At 45.9% G+C, this 16,223-nt stretch overlaps 1 pseudogene; it reads left to right on the top strand.

The window, feature by feature from the left end:
* LOC132245685 (leucine-rich repeat transmembrane neuronal protein 4-like) overlaps nt 1-12,029 on the top strand; it is a 32,998-nt pseudogene extending 20,969 nt beyond the window's left edge.
* The last annotated feature ends 4,194 nt before the right edge of the window (nt 12,030-16,223 follow it).

The following is a 16,223-nucleotide window of genomic DNA, read 5'->3' as shown; positions in this document are numbered from 1 at the left end:
AAGGGGAGGGTGGCTAGGGGGGATTGTGGCTTGTGTGGAGGGGGAGGGTTTGCCCACAGCCCCCCACAGCAGGCAGAGCCCTCGCCCCTGCTGTTCCAAGCCCGGGCTCCGTCTCCGGGGCCCCAGGGCACTGGCACAGGCATCGGCCCCATGCTGCTGCTCGCAGACAGTTCTCCCCACTTTGCCACTGCTGCCCTTCTCCTGCCACTTCCCCATCCATCCTTGCACCACCCCCCTCCCTCCGTCCCCCCATGCTGCTTCGGCACCACATCCCAGCTGCTCCTGTAGTCTCAGCGCTGCAGCTGGGAACCACGTGGTGCTGGGAGGGGAGGAGAGGGGAGCAGGGGAATAGCTGTGGAAGGCAGGAAGAATGGGCAGCAAGCGGGTGCGTGAAGCACAGCAACAGCTGGGTGGAAGTGCAGGGCCTGTGCTGGAGCACCAGGGTCAGTGCTGCTAGTGCTCTGGATGGGGTGGCAGGAGCATGGGCCCTGGGCTGGCAGGGGCTTGATGGAGCCAGGCTGGGCCGCGCCAGCAGGGTTGACGGACCGTCTTTGACAGGAATCAGAGGCAGATAAATATTAATTTTCTAAATGTTTTAAGTGCCCCGGGGGCTGGATAGAATGGCCTGGCAGGCTGAATATGGCTTGCGGGCCATATTTTGGCCACCCCTGTACTAAAACATCTGGATTCCCCAATTTTCCTTTTCTCACCTTCAAACCTTTTTCTTAGGGAAAACTCACACACATTTTGATGTAAAACAAGTTTGTCTTAAGCTTTGTGTTTTCTCCTTTTCTGACCAGCGTTTTGAGTATTACCTTCTCCATTGTGTGGCGAGCCCCATGCAGCTAGGGCTTCTGCCCGACTTCACAAACAGCATAGGAAATTCAGACGCATTTACTTTCAGCTGAGATCAGCATGCTGTTCATGCTCGTATTTTAGCAGCACCTTGCTTCCATCCCTGCCAGCAAGCGGTTGAGTCAAATTTTTGAAACTCTGCAGTAGCTCTGAGACTTCTCTGCAGACATCCAGTCCTCTATGAGTATCCCATTAACCGTGGGGATCACTGAAGGCTTAGGCCTCTTCCGGACTCCCTTTAATTAATAAGCACAAGTATGCCTTTCACTTGAGCTCTACTGCCCGCTGCCTTTGGTATATGAATCCAGGTTTCTCCTTGCATTGAACTGCCTGGCCATTCCCTCAAGTACCCATACAGCAAGTGGTACCAAAGAACCCTCTTAATTAGCTCGTCATGGCAGAAAGGGAAACATGGCAATTAAGAAACGATTCTGATCCTCTGAAAATCATGGGGATATGTTGTTCTGGGGAGAAAAACTCATTTGACTTTTGTGAATTGGTATAAAAATATTCCCAAGGCAAAGTTGGATTTTTTTGTAAAACACTTTAGATATCATATATAGCACGATCAACTCATCAGCTGATTCAGCAGCTGTTACAGAACAGAAAGCTAGCCGAGGGAGAACGAAGGACCCGGCACAGCACTCGATTCTAGGAGCTGTCGACTATATCCTGCAATTCACTGAGTCCCTTCTTAAAGTCAGCAGGGCCTAAAACATCTCAGAGCTTTGTGTGAAGCACTCAGCACCTTTTGAAATTGGGTCATAAATCAGTTAAACACAATTTGCACCTATGAAATGGCTGGCAGAGATAGCGTGGGATCACATGGAAGGGGTGTATGGTAGAGGGAGTTACTCCAATTGTTGCACATTGATGCAGTTGTGTGAGACAAGGGGACAGAAGTGATGGGTCATTTTTCCCCTTTGTCAGTTTAAATCTCATCATGGCGGCTAGTGAGTGAAAGTTTCAGCGCTGGCTGATGTTTTCTGGGCTGCATCGAAGCAGTTTACTGCTGTTAGCTCATTTTTCATTTGACAGGTCGTCATATTTTTCTGCTTGTACAGCACCTGACAAGGGTTCTTTCACAAGGATTAGAGAGAGGCACAATCACGTAACAAATGATATTAATAATAATGGTATAAATTGCTTGGGACAAGTGGAAAATATGTTGGCAGCTACAGAAGACACATCAACCATTAGGACTGAATTATTCCTTCATCTCAAGACTGAAATGCTCTGTGGAGGGAATAACATAGCTGTGGCACCTCTTTGGTGGCTACAGCAAGGACTCCAGTCTCCAGGGCTGTCAGTCTGGGAGGCATTCAGGAACATTAAATTCCCACACAAAGAATCCATCTGCTTTAGCAATACATATTCCAACCTTGTTATGTAGCTTATTGAAATATGTACTAAATCAAAAAAAAGTGACTGAGCTTCTCCCAAGCTTTGTATCCCCTTTACAATAATTTAAAATGCACAGAAGAATAATTAAAGACATTCTTTGGCAAAAATCTTTTTAGTCTAATAAAAGATTTCATCTCTAGTATGAGTCCTGATTGCCAGTAGAATAAGCAGTCTTCAGGATTGTACCCTTAAATAGTAGCATTGCAACAAGGAAGTTAATCAGTTCTTGTATCCTGAAACTTCTTGTCCCAGCCTTCACCTAGTCTCACAATTCCCTCCTCCCTAGAAATACAGAAGAAAAGATAAGCTTCTTCCGGCTTCTTTAGTACCCAGAGTTGCCAGCTTGTCCAAATTTAAGTCAGTCTTATGCTGTTTGGTGTCTTTCTTAAACCTCTTTTCTTAGAGGCAGAGGATTACTTGAGAATCTCGCCATTTATCTTTTCTTAAATAAGTTTCTAGCGTTTGTGGTGTTGCGGAAAAGCTAAGAAATGTCAACACTGAAGTCTGAAAAAGGAGAAGACAAGAAGATAGGCCTCCAAATGTATTATTTTTTAAACTTTCATGTGTTTGGGGGCCTGGACCCATTTTGTACGCTTGCGACTGGCACTGCGGTAAGACCAACTGTTTGGGAGCTCTGTCTTCCCCCATTACTTGTCATTTAAAATATATTTTAATTTAATCTATCTTCCTGGAGTGCCAATATCTGTGAGACCAAAATTAAGCCACGTCTGAGCACAGGAGAAAACCTCTTGCCTTCCTATTCTTTCCCATTTCCTAGTGATGAACTCAGGTTACAAAATGTGGGTCTGGATCTTGATCCTGAACTAGCACAAAATTAGCCTGTGCTAGAAAGATCAGAGGTGTGTGGAGTCTAACTTTGAGAACGTGCTTCTGCTCCAGTCCTCAATATTTCCCATTTCCTCATGACTGGTTAAGTAATGTATTAACTAGATTATGAGAAAGCCTTGTGATACTCGGGTACCTTTCAGCTTCTTTGGTAGGAAGCACACGGGTTTGTAACAAAACGGATGCAGTTGGGATCTGCTGATAGGCACTAGGTTTGGGGAACCAGGAGCCTCGGGTTGTATTCTCAGCTCCTCTGCTAACTGCTGTGGGACTGTTAGCAAATTCTTGCATTTGCTCTGCTTGAGTGTCTCCTCCTATCCTTTGTCTGCTCTAAGTGTGGGCTTTTTGGGAAGGGACAAGGTGCTTTGTATGGGTTTTCACACAATGGGCCCTTAATCTTCATTGGGAGCTTTATGCTACTGTAATGTAAATCATCATAAACCTGTCCTTTTCACAACACCCTTCCCTATCTCTTGGTGCCATTTAGAAGCATAGACAACACATAACCATGTGAAATGTTATCACCAAACTTTTGTCTCTCTGGTGCCCAGTGGGGTCTCATAGCATGCTATCTGGAAACACCCTGCTAAATAATGGGACCTATTTCGCTCTTTTATATGCTATGATTGCCAAGCAGGGTAATTAGAGAAGGGACCAGGAAGAGCCAGAAGAAGTATTGCACAGACTGTTGAACAGGGGAGGTCATCTAAGTTATTTTAATTCAAAGGGAAATAAGAAAAAATATGGCTTTTTTAAAAGATTATCTCTATCAATAGTCTCCTCTTTTTCTGCCCTTCTGATGCTTTTTATGGGCCTGAGCTGGCTTTTTTATTTATTTATTATTATTGTATGAGGGGCTTCGGCCTTTCTTGTCAGTAATGGCCAATATATTTTAATTGAGCAAAAATCATGTTCCTCAATGCTTAATAAAACAATTTAGAGGCTATCTAAAAATAACACTTGCTGTTGATGTTGATTTTAAATGAACAACATGATATTCTCTGGGTGTTTTAGGATTTGCAGTGCATATCTAGCAGGGAAGACCGTCATAAATAAGTTAAATTTTCTGAATGTCTTAAGACTCTCTGGAAATAATGGACCATCTCAAGACATTTCTTGAACCCTGATTGTACATAATAAAGTACTTTGAGATCCTCGGATGAAAAATATTATACCTAGGTAAACATGGGTTCATCAGATATCTTGGGAGGATATTTTATAATTGGACTTTGATATAAACCAGATGAGTTGCCATGTGAATTTAGCTTAGATGCCATTGACGTTTGGATAAATTTTCGAGAAAGTTTAGTGAGCCAGGATATGAATAATCTTCATTTGCCTGAAACAGGGCCTGATCCCAAGTCCTCTGCTGAAGTCTGTAGGAGTGAGGTTTGTTCTTACAATAAAATTGGCCTTCCCAACAAGATGGGTAAGACTTTGCATTGATGTTTCTTTGCTGTATATGTTTTAGTCATTAGGCGGCTTTCTGGGCTTTGTAAGAGTCCAGACGAGGTTTGGTTCTTGATGAAGGGTAGAATTAGAACGGAATCTACCTATGTGTCTGTAGTTGCAGCTGCATATTTTTAATTACTGTTCCTGTTTAGAAAGGTTGCTGATGAGAAATCAACCTGCCCTGTCAAAGGCAGGGCACCTACTTACCCAAGGGATGTCTCTCTGTGTGACACTGCCTCTGGGAGGGCCTGGCCCCACCTCGAAGAAATAAAACCTACCTACCCAGGCCCACAATTAGGCAATGGAAACAGCTTTAGCCTGAGTCCTTCATACGGTCTAATTTTCAGGCTTGAGTATGGTATTTTAGGTGAAGCCAAGAGAAGGGCCAGGGGGTGATGGGACATTCTTTGTCAGGACCGTGGGCACCCCCTCCCAGGCCTACAGTGGCCTGAGCTGAGTTTTAAGGGTTCAGTGCAAGGCTCACTTCCCCTCCCTCAGTCATGAATTAATGGGTATTGTACAGAGGTAGGCATGGGAGTCTAGAGATTATTTGAATGATCATAAGAACTGGGGTCCCCACTAGTGATCCAGGACCCCATTGTACAAACACAGAGCTAAGATAGTTCTGGTCTCAGAGAGCACACAATCTATCTGAAAGACCCAAGAAAAAAAGAATTTCTTTAAATAGATTTCATAGACATTAGGGGCTGGAAAGGACCATATGAGATGGAGTCCAGACCCCCTGCCATAGGCAGGAAGTCAGATGGGATCAAGTGATGCCAGCAAGAAAAATATCCATATGTTCTTTGAAAGAGTCCAGAGTAGGTGCTTGCACCACCTCTGGGGGGAGTCTGTTCGAGACCCTGGACAAGCTCCACAACGTTTTCCTTATGTCTAGTCTAAATTGGCCTTCCTGGAGTTTATGGCCATTAGACCATGTTATCCCTTGGGGAGTTCTGGTGAACGGCTGTTCTCCCAGGTCTTGATGTACCCGCCTTGAGGGTCGGACTTACTGATCTGCTCAGGTCCCTTCCAACCCTACCAACTATGAAACTCTTATGTAATTGTAGGCTGCCACCAAGTCCCCCCCTGAGCATTCCGTTTTCCCGACTGAAGAGTCCCAGATCCTCAGCATCTCATAGTTTCATAGCAGGTAGGGTCAGAAGGGACCTGAGCAGATCATCAAGTCCGACCCCCTGCCACAGGCAGAAAAGGCTCTCCTCATACAGCCTGCCCTCCAGAGACCGTGCAGCCTCAGGCAGTTCCCGGGTGAACTCCTGATCAAGCCCTTGATCCTGGGAGGGAGGTCTGTAGTAGACTCCCACCATTGTTGGCACAGGGGACACAATGGTGGGAGTCTACTACAGACCTCCCACCCAAAGTCCTGAGCTTGACCACGAGTTTGCCCAGGAACTGGCTGAGGCTGCATGCTCCAGGACCATGGTTGTCATGGCTGATTTCAATTACCCGGACATCTCGTGGGAGGATTGCTCAGCAAAATCTGAGCGGTCACAAAGCTTCCTTTTGTGCATGGATGACCTCTACCTGACTCAAGAAGTCTATGGGCCAAAGAGAGGCAAAGCGCTGCTCGACCTGGTACTGGCTACTGGGGATGACCTACTCGGCGACCTAGTGGTCGATGGGAAGCTGGGTGACAGCGACCACGAGCTGATCACCTTCACCATCCGCCGAAAAGCTGGCAAGTCGGTCAGCAACACAGAAGTCCTTGACTTTAGGAAAGCCAACTTTGACAAGCTCAGGAGGCTTGTCAGTGAGGCCCTAAGGGACCATGACCACGGAGAAAGGGGAGTTCAAGAAGAGTGGTTGCTCCTCAAGGGAGCGATCGTTAATGCACAAACTAAGTCTATTCCATCTCGGAGGAAAGGCAGCAAGAGGGCACAGCAGCCCCCCTGGCTCTCCAGGGACCTAGCAGACCTCCTGAGGCTAAAAAGAAAGGCCTACAAAGGATGGAGGATGGGAGTCACCTCCAGGGTGATTTAGGAACATTTGTATGAAAAAAAAGTGTAAAAATATGGTGATTTGTTACCTTCTTAAATGTGGGAAGAAGCGTGGTGGCTTTCTTGGGTGGCAAACTGGTGATTTTGTGTTGTGTTTGGGGAACATTTGTGGCAATGTGTGGACACACACATACACCCCACCCTGTGTCCGCCTTCTAACTCATTTAATCAGGTCCTGTATGGTTGCTAAAGATTTTGTCTTCATGCTTCTAGGTTTTGGTAACAGCAGATTTTTCACCCTTACTGTAATGTCCTTAACCTTTGGACCAGGTGGCAGATTTCACAATCCCGGCTAGCAGATGTTCAGTTAAAAATGCATCCTCTGGGGAAACCCACATCCAAATTCAATTCCAAAAAGTGGAAAATGTTTAAAGAAGCCTGACTTCGTTATGCTCATCAAGGGTGATAGTGTAATTTCCTTTTCATTAGAAAAGCAATGCTATACCCAGCATAACTCCACTTCAGTGGATCTATGCCACCGTACATGCTTCTTAAGCCCCAGTTTTTCAGTCCATCCCTGTTCAGGAAAGAGCAGTAAGCACACAGATAAAAGGCAGCTCATGATAAAATGCGGTCGCCCATAATCAACAAAGTAAGCACGTACGTAAGCACGAATGCGCAGATGAGCTGTAGCTTAACCGTAGCTCTCTACCGAGCCTGCAAGAGGAATCAAACAGCAATGAAACCTTGGGAATCCCATGTTTGATATTGCTGTAGGATTTCATTTGCTCTTGGGTAAAATCGCCTGAGTTCTGCTATTTTCTGTGGAGCCGCTATTCAGCAACATGGATAGTCCTTTAACCTCTCCAGTGTCAAAATTGCTCTGGAAAGGAAGATTTGTGTCCCTAAATTTTGCCTTCTGAATCTTTTATGTTAATCCCATGGATACAAACTATACAGAAATGCCACGTGTAAAAGAATACTTGTTTCAAGTGCACTACCCTTAGGACTATAGTGTTTATACCATTTAGAAAGAAGATCTACATAGGTGAAGGCTTTAGACATGAATTCCAGTTAATGAATCCAGTCCATTAGCCCAAAACCTTACTTGAACATTTAAAGCGCTTCTAATGTAATAAGCTTCTTTTTATCAATATTCATGGCTCACTTCAAAGAACAAATTCATTTATTGACTTGATCCACTCTGCAACAGTTTAATATACAGGGTATGTTCTTACACAGTAGCATTTAGGGCAAAGTTTAACTGTCCCTTGTTGATCATACAAGTTTAGTCAAAAGAGAGACTGTGCTGTCATCAACACAGCTGAATGGCATGGGGATATATTTCCTTATAAAAGTACATGCATTTCACTACATTAAGTAAATGAAGCATCAGTTGAAACTAAGTCAATATTAATACATGGTACAGTTTTCAGAAGAGGATATAAATTCCATTTAGTAGCAAATGCTGTAAATAGATGGGTACTGGTGCACTGTCTGGTGATAAATATCTTGTCACCCTACGTTTTGTGCAGTGACTTGACTCAATCTATGGGACCGTGCTGTCATGGAGCTTCACTGTGAGCCAAACACTCAATCGGATACTCTGATAGATTATACACAGCCAAGCAGCTCTCCTTACATTTGTCTTATTTTTGTCTGAGCAAATTTTTGTCTTTGTTATAGTTCACTGTGTTCCAGAGCCAAATTTTAAAAGAGTATCATACCTTAAACAGCTTCAATAAATGGCTTTAAGAAGGCTTTTGACACTGTCTCTCACCCACTCACATCAATAAATTAGGCAACTGTGGCATTGATGCACACACAGTTGGATGCAGGCAAAAAATTGGATGGGTAAAAAATTGGCTGATGAGGTGCACCCAGAGAGTAGTGGTGGACGGGTTGTACTCAACCTGGCAAGATGTAAGCAGTGGGGTACCCCAGGACTCGGTCCTCGGGCCCACACTGTTTAACATCTTCATCAGCAACTTGCACGAGGGGGTGGAAAGCACGCTGTCCAAGTTTGCTGATGACACTAAGATGTGGGGCGAGGTGGACACACTCGAAAGGAGAGAGAGGCTGCAACTAGATTTAGACAGACTACAAAAGTGAGCAGACGAGACTAGGATGGGGTTCAATGTAGACAAATGCAGGGTGCTGTACCTTGGAGAAGGAATCCATAGCATACATACAGGCTGGGCAGTTCCCTTCTTGAAAGCACAGAGGCTGAAAGGGATCTTGGAGTCATTATTGACTCCAAGATGTACATGAGCCGCCAATGCCAGACCGCAGCCAGCAAAGCCAACCGCTCCTTGTCATGCATCCAAAGATGCATCTGAAGCCGATCCAGAGAGGTGATCCTCCCCCTCTATGCGACTTTGGTCAGGCCGCAGTTGGAGTATTGCGTCCAGTACTGGATGCCATAATTCAGGAGTGATGTGGCCAACCTGGAGAGGGTTCAGAGGAGGGCCACCCACTTGGTGAGAGGGCAGCAGGACAGTCCATACAAGGGGAGACTGAGGGACCTGAACCTGTTCAGCCTCAGCAAGAGGAGGCCGAGGGGGCACCTGGTGGCTGCCTGCAAACTCATCAGGGGAGATCAACAGCAAACAGTTAGAGCCCTTTTCTCCCCAGCACCACCTGGGGTGATGAGGAACAATGGTCATAAGCTGATGGAGAATAGGTTTAGGTTAGCAAGGCAATATTTTACAGCTAGGGAGGCCAAAATCTGGAACCAACTTCCCAGGGAGGTGGTCCTCGCCTCTACCTTGGGCAAAATCAAGAGGAGGTTGGACGATCGCCTGTCTGGAGCCTTGTGAACCCAGCATTCATTCCTGCCTGTGGCAGGGGGTCAGGCTAGATGATCTGATCAGGTTCCTCCTGACCCTAGCTACTATGAAACTATGAGCTTCAGAGTGGTATGATGGGACTGGTAGGTACTAAGCCAGGAATTTTCTCCTGTCTTTGCCATTGATTTGCTAATAAGAAAACTTTATGCATCTCAATACGAGTTATTCCATTTTGGCCTCTCTGTAACAAGGGTTTTCAAATAAACTCTGCTCCAAGTGGGGTTAAAATGCTAAGTGCTATTTTATTATGATTACCTGCTTTTTGCACTTTGAAAAGTCATAGCCTGTAAAGAAATCTATGATTTAATTGTTATTACGGAAACTTGGTGAGACAACTCTTTTATTCGAATGGGAACATTAAATGTGGGACATGGTTTGAGAAGGGAAGGTTTAGGGTTTGGGGGGACAGAAGTGGCACTGCCTTGTCTGTCAAAAACCTAGTTACTTCTCTGATCCAGGAGGGAGGTCGGGGATTTTCAGTTTATTTTGGGAGAAGATAAAGGTGGCAAGAAGTTCAGTGGTGATATGATGGGGGCTGTTAAACTGGCAAGTCGGGAAGACAAGGCGGACCGATTTTTTTTTTTTTTTTCCCAACACTTTTGACCCTTCCTTTATATACGAGTAGTCCTACAGCTAGTCCCCTCAGTAAGTAGCAGCCCAGCAACTTTCTGTAACAGCTGCCCGGCTCCTTCATAGATTCATAGGGTCGGAAGAGACCTCAATAGATCACCGAGTCCGACCCCCTGCATTAGCAGGAAAGAGTGCTGCGTCTAGATGACCCCAGCTAGATGGTTATCTAACCTCATCTTGAAGACCCCCAGGGTAAAGGAGAGCACCACCTCCCTTGGGAGCCCATTCCAGACCTTGGCCATTTGAACTGTGAAGAAGTTCTTCCTAATGGCCAATCTAAATCTGCTCTCTGCTAGCTTGTGGCCATTGTTTCTTCTAACCCCTGGGGGTGCCTTGGTGAATAAAACCTCATCAATTCCCTTCTGTGCCCCCGTGATGAACTTATAGGCAGCCACAAGGTCGCCTCTCAACCTTCTCTTGCGGAGGCTGAAAAGGTCCAGTTTCTCTAGTCTCTCCTCATAGGGCTTGGTCTGCAGGCCCTTGACCATACGAGTGGCCCTTCTCTGGACCCTCTCCAGGTTATCCGCATCTCTCTTGAATTGCAGCGCCCAGAATTGCACGCAGTACTCCAACTGCGGTCTGACCAACGCCCGATAGAGGGGAAGTATCACCTCCTTGGACCTATTCGTCATGCATCTGCTGATGCACGATAAAGTGCCATTGGCTTTTCTGATGGCTTTGTCACACTGCCGACTTATGTTCATCTTAGAGTCCACTAGGACTCCAAGATCCCTTTCCACTTCTGTGCCACCCAGCAGGTCATTCCCTAGGCTGTAGGTGTGCTGGACATTTTTCCTCCCTAGGTGCAGCACTTTGCATTTCTCCTTGTTGAACTGCATTCTGTTGTTTTCTGCCCACTTGTCTAACCTGTTCAGGTCTGCTTGCAGCTGTTCCCTGCCCACCGGCGTGTCCACTTCTCCCCATAGCTTTGTGTCATCTGCAAACTTGGACAGAGTACACTTCACTCCCTCGTCCGTGTCACTGATGAAGACATTAAAGAGTATCGGTCCAAGGACCGAGCCCTGCGGGACCCCACTGCCCACACCCTTCCAGGTCGAAACAGACCCATCCACCACGACTCTCTGGGTGCGACCCTCCAGCCAATTCGCCACCCACCGGACTGTGCAGTCATCCACATCACAGCCTCTTAACTTGTTCACCAGTATGGGGTGGGATACCGTATCGAAGGCCATCCTGAAGTCTAAGTATATGACATCCACCCCTCCTCCTGTGTCCAGGCATTTCATAACCTGGTCATAAAAAGAGACTAGATTGGTCAGGCACGATCTGCCTGGCATGAACATTTAGGAGCTGAGTCCCCTATCTTGGAGAGGAGCCGTGCAAACTCAGGACTCAGGTGCCCCGGGAAAAGGAAGAGTCTGGCACCGTGGGGAGTCTGTGCTTGCGGCTGGGTCGGAGCCGTGGGAGAGTTCAGGCTGCAGGTGCAGGGGACCTGCCGGTAAAGGGAGGCAGTCTCTATTAAGCAGCCCTAGTTTCACAAGGAAAGGGAACGTGGGGAGGCATTCAGCCTCTTACTGCTTGGAAGAAGTTGATATCCAGGGAGGAATCATCTCGTTGCTGTCTGAATGGAGGTTACCATTTAAAGAAACAGAGGAGCCCTGCGCTGCTGTCTGGTGACCGCTCGCAGCAACGGCAGTGCTGCTATTTATTTCTATGGGAGTGAACTGAATTCCTCGTGAAGCTGAGGGTTCAAGTCTACAATTTGTGACTGGACATGTATTGACAGGGCCGTTGTACATGGGATCACGTGTTACATGGACTATTCACTAATGTTGGGCTTAAAGAGAATATTTTGGGTATGGGTTTGAATGGGTGTTGTTTCACCTATATAATACAGATATGTAGATGTGTGTATTAGATTTGATATTAATCTTTCTCTTCTGAAAATACTTACGGCTAACATAACCAACCCTATCTGTTCCTTAGGCTGGAGTGGGAAGGTGAGAGTGAGCAACACGCCTTTTTGGTGGGACACTGGAGAGCCCAACACTACTGACACCCTGAGGATCTTGAATCTGGTATAGCGCCTGGTGCTGGGGTTGGGGGGCTTACGTTTCCAAGTGTCAGCTTTCCCGGGAAGTGTATGGCATTTCTCAAGGTACCTCCTGAACGTAGAATAACTTTTATTTTGGCCAGTTCCCCAGAAGGTGTTTAGGTCCTGGTAGGAAGCAGGTAAGGAGCAGAATTGGAGATGGGACCCAGAGTTAGCCCTGGAGCATGGAAAACAACGTCCATTTGTACAGGTCATGGCACTGCTCCTTCTAGGAGGATGACTATAAGGGTCTTTATCCTGTGGTTGCACCAGGTAACAAGGGGGTTTACCCCCTACAAATAACTTTTGGCACAAGGTCAGCGTGTCCACCCTCTTGTATCAGTGTAGCAACATCCTGGCAGATATTCCCAGTCTCGGCCAGCCTTGAGCGTGATCAGATGTGTGAGCAATTAGTTGTTTTGCTTTATCTGCCACTAGTCTGCTAAGAGGGACCCTGAGAAATCATGTTGTGTGGAGCAAGAGATGGTGTGGAAAAGCACCGAGAAATGGTTGACAAGGGAAACACATTTATATGTCAGTTTGGGATGTCGTTGTGATTCTGATCCTTCTTACTCTTGCTTGGAGTAGATGTACACAGGGACCCAGGTGGTTGGTGTACTGTGGGTTGTTACTGTGCAGCACAGGACCTCAATTTCTAATCTCCATAGATGCACAGTCTCTGGCTTTTATAGCACTAGAGAGCTGCCTTTGAAGGTGAAGGACAGATCCAAGGCTTGGTGTAAACTGGCACAAATCCTAGGAAATCAAACAGGAATTGTACCTCTTTATGCCAGGGTTTGAACTTGCTCCACGAGTGATTGGAGTTTGCTCTGCCAGGGTCCACTGAGCAACTTGTCTTGTGCATTCCTGCTATTGGGCTGCCATGTAAGGTGAAAAAATGTTCATTTAAAATCCAGCTACGGAGAGTCTTGGAATCCCTCCAGTCAGCTTTCAGAGAAAAAGGAAGAACTAACCACTTACTAGCTCTGAGCAGCAGAGGGATTTGCTCTACCATTGCAAAAGTTATCATTAGCCTTAGTGTCTCTAATATACATAGCTTGTTCCTACCTCCCTAGATGAAGTGCACCAAGCAATAAAAACCCATGATAAATCATCCCTGTGGTCTCCATTTTCCCTTTCCTGCCCTTGAAATGAAAAGGTGTTGGTTACAAAATGAAATTACAGCCAATGTCCCTGACTAGAAAGAGCTTGGGTTTTCTGGTAGTTCTGGAAAAAGCTGATTGCCCGTACACCTTGAAGCGTGCAGGGTTTGGTTTTTTTCCTCCCAAAGACCAGGTTTCTTTCATCTTGATCTTCTCATCTGCTACAGACAGGAGAATGACCTGAAAAGGTATCTAGGAAGAGAATTCTAGCAGACTTTTTTTTTTTTACTAGAAATATTTACTTTTAGGCTTAACCTTTACAACTTCAATTTTTTTTTTTTTTTCCAAGGGTGGCTGTGTTCATTGTGGAAGTTTTCAGCAGAGGTGTGGTACAAAGCAATTTTAAGTAAAAGAATAAACAGGATTGAGGATGGGCCTTATTGCCTTCAGGGGGAATGTTCAAGGCTGAGGAGGATCCGTATCAAGTGAAGATGGGCACCGCTCCTTTGCAGCTAGTGCAGTTATACAGACTCTTTCATCTGCTGCGAGTGTTACCTGGTGGTTGCTGTAGCGCATTTCTAACATGAGATAATTCACAGATGTGAATTCCTCCAGCCAGTCAAACCACAGATGACAGTGGGACTCAGAGAGCCCCAGTGACTTGCAGAATTGCTCGCAAGTGCTGTGAATGTAAAATCCATGTTTTATGCAGAACTCGCTGTCCATAAGGCCCTCATAAGGGATCCAAAAGGTGTTGTGCACACTTTGTGATTCTTAAGATTTATACTGTGATCGTGCCTGGAGGCCAACGTAACTGAAACCCCATTCCACTATGTGCATGATATTTATGCATTTCTTTCTCACTCTCCTTTTTTTTTTTTTCCCCTGTCCCCTTTTCTCTCTCCCTCTCACGCAGGTTCCTCACCACATGAAGACTTTGCCTTGTTACAACTATGGCCAACGAGTGATCAGATACTACCAGGCTCATAAGCCGCTCCATGTAAATAGGGGATATGGCACCATCTCCCAGGAGCAGGCTGAGACCAGCAAATACGGACTCAGTGGAGACCACAACTTCATAGCTACATTCGTGCACTCGGCTGCTCCAGCCATCTACATTAAGAGAAAAGCAAACCAATGATGGAGACAGCTTCTTGACTCAGTTTCCCCCCCCAGCTGCCCTGTGCATGCAGTTTGTGGTGGTGGATAGCAGTAGTTCTCCCTGCAAGCTGTGAGCATGGGAGTTGCTGAATCCTGTTCCTAATAAAGATACAGCTCTGTTTCCCACCCCACTGGGCTCTGCTGAATGGTGACTCGAGGACAGGACCCCACAGGCACAGAGGTCTGAGTGCGTTACTTCATCCCCGAACCCAATGGCACAGATTAAACACTATGTGGTTTCAGAAGTGACCTGTCTCTCGGTGGAGTCACCAGCAGCCTGATTAAGGGGGTTACAGCTTTCATTCAAAGAGAAAAAAAAATGGAGCATTTTGAACCTCCACCAGCATTATCCTTTATTGGAAATCTTGGGGTGAACTGGAGGAGATGGGAACAGAAGCTGCAATTATCCCTTGCAATCACAAAGGCTGAGGAAGAGGCAGAGGATCATAAAATTGTAGTCGTGCTTCACTGCACTGGGGATAAAGCCCTAGAAATCTACACCAACGTGCCAGGGGTGTTTGCAGACCCTACTGACAGCACCCTTGCAGAGGTGCGTGCAGCATTCGAGCACTACTGCGAACCCAGAAAAAACCCTGTCTTTGAAAGGTCTTGGTTCGGGCAACGTGGATGCAATGTGGCCGTAGGCAGAGATGATTTTGTTACAGAGCTCGGAAGTGGAGTGCAGCATGGCGAATGTGGACTTGCCGAGGATGTGATGTTGAGGGACGACGTTGTCTTCAGCATAACTGCCTTTGGCTCCATGGAAGGAGAACCACAGGCAAAAAGCTGGGGTTAGCATTAGGGGGAGGGAGGGGGTCGGCCATGGTTTCTTTGTTAAGTGCTTATTACTCTTAAGGGCTTTTTTTTTAATGTTTTTTTTTTTTTCTTTTTCAATGTACAAAAACGTTTGCTGCTTTTTAAATTTTTATTTTCCTTTTTTTGGCTTTTGTTTTTCAATCGAGCGCTAGTACTTCAATCTCATGTTAGAAATGTGAATGTCATTTCTAATCTCACTCGTGTGAAAAGCGATGTCACTTCTAACATGCCTAATTTCGTGATGTCATTTCTAATCTCATGTTAGACGTGTTGCGTGGGAGACTTGTGTTCTCTTTTCTTGCTGCAGGACTCAGGGGACACTTGAAATAACAGGGTTCTCCCAATTATCTTTTGTCTGTTCTTCTTATTGAATCTGCATGCTCTTCAGGGCTGGGAGGGCATCTGGCTCTGTGTACAGTGCCTAGCACAATGGGCTGCTGATCTCAATAAGAGCTTCTGGGGAGGACTGGGACATAACCCAAGCATAAATAATAATGATACAAAAATAGATTTTTAAAACATGATCTCCCTTGTGCAGTTTTATATGCCTAAAAAGAAACCGATACAGTCCATTCAATCTGTGTTAATACAACGGCTGTGGGAGGTTGTGACTTCCTTCCATTCAGTGCTCTAGACTCCCTAGTGATTTGAACCACTCATCTTTGCTAGGAGAGTACTTTTAGCATGGTAGGAATTAGGGGAACTTGATACACTGATGAAGAGGGGAAAAAGCTTGTTCTTCCCAAGTTCTCTTGGGATTTTGACTTAAAAAGGGATCGCTTTAGCCCAGCGTGGGAGTCGAGCTCACCACAGTCGTTTCGAACAATGAATATTCCATGCATGGGGTGAGGGGGCTACATATCTACAGCACCGCAGTAGTGTGCCAGGGGACGTTATTAGTAGATGTTAAGCGTTATGAATCCAAAAAGATGATCAAGCCAGTAGGGAAATACAGATCGCAGCAAGGTGTAATGTCCTACCGTGGAGGTAACGTATCCATCTTAACTTGGGCCTGAATGCACACTAACACATTTTTCCTCCGAGACATGGAGGAAGAAAGAAGGGGGAGAAGGGGGAGAAGGTCTTTCTGGTAGAT

Source organism: Alligator mississippiensis, chromosome 15 (genome assembly GCF_030867095.1).
Source record: "Alligator mississippiensis isolate rAllMis1 chromosome 15, rAllMis1, whole genome shotgun sequence".
Lineage (NCBI taxonomy): Eukaryota > Metazoa > Chordata > Crocodylia > Alligatoridae > Alligator > Alligator mississippiensis.
This window is presented reverse-complemented; position numbering and strand designations above follow the sequence as displayed.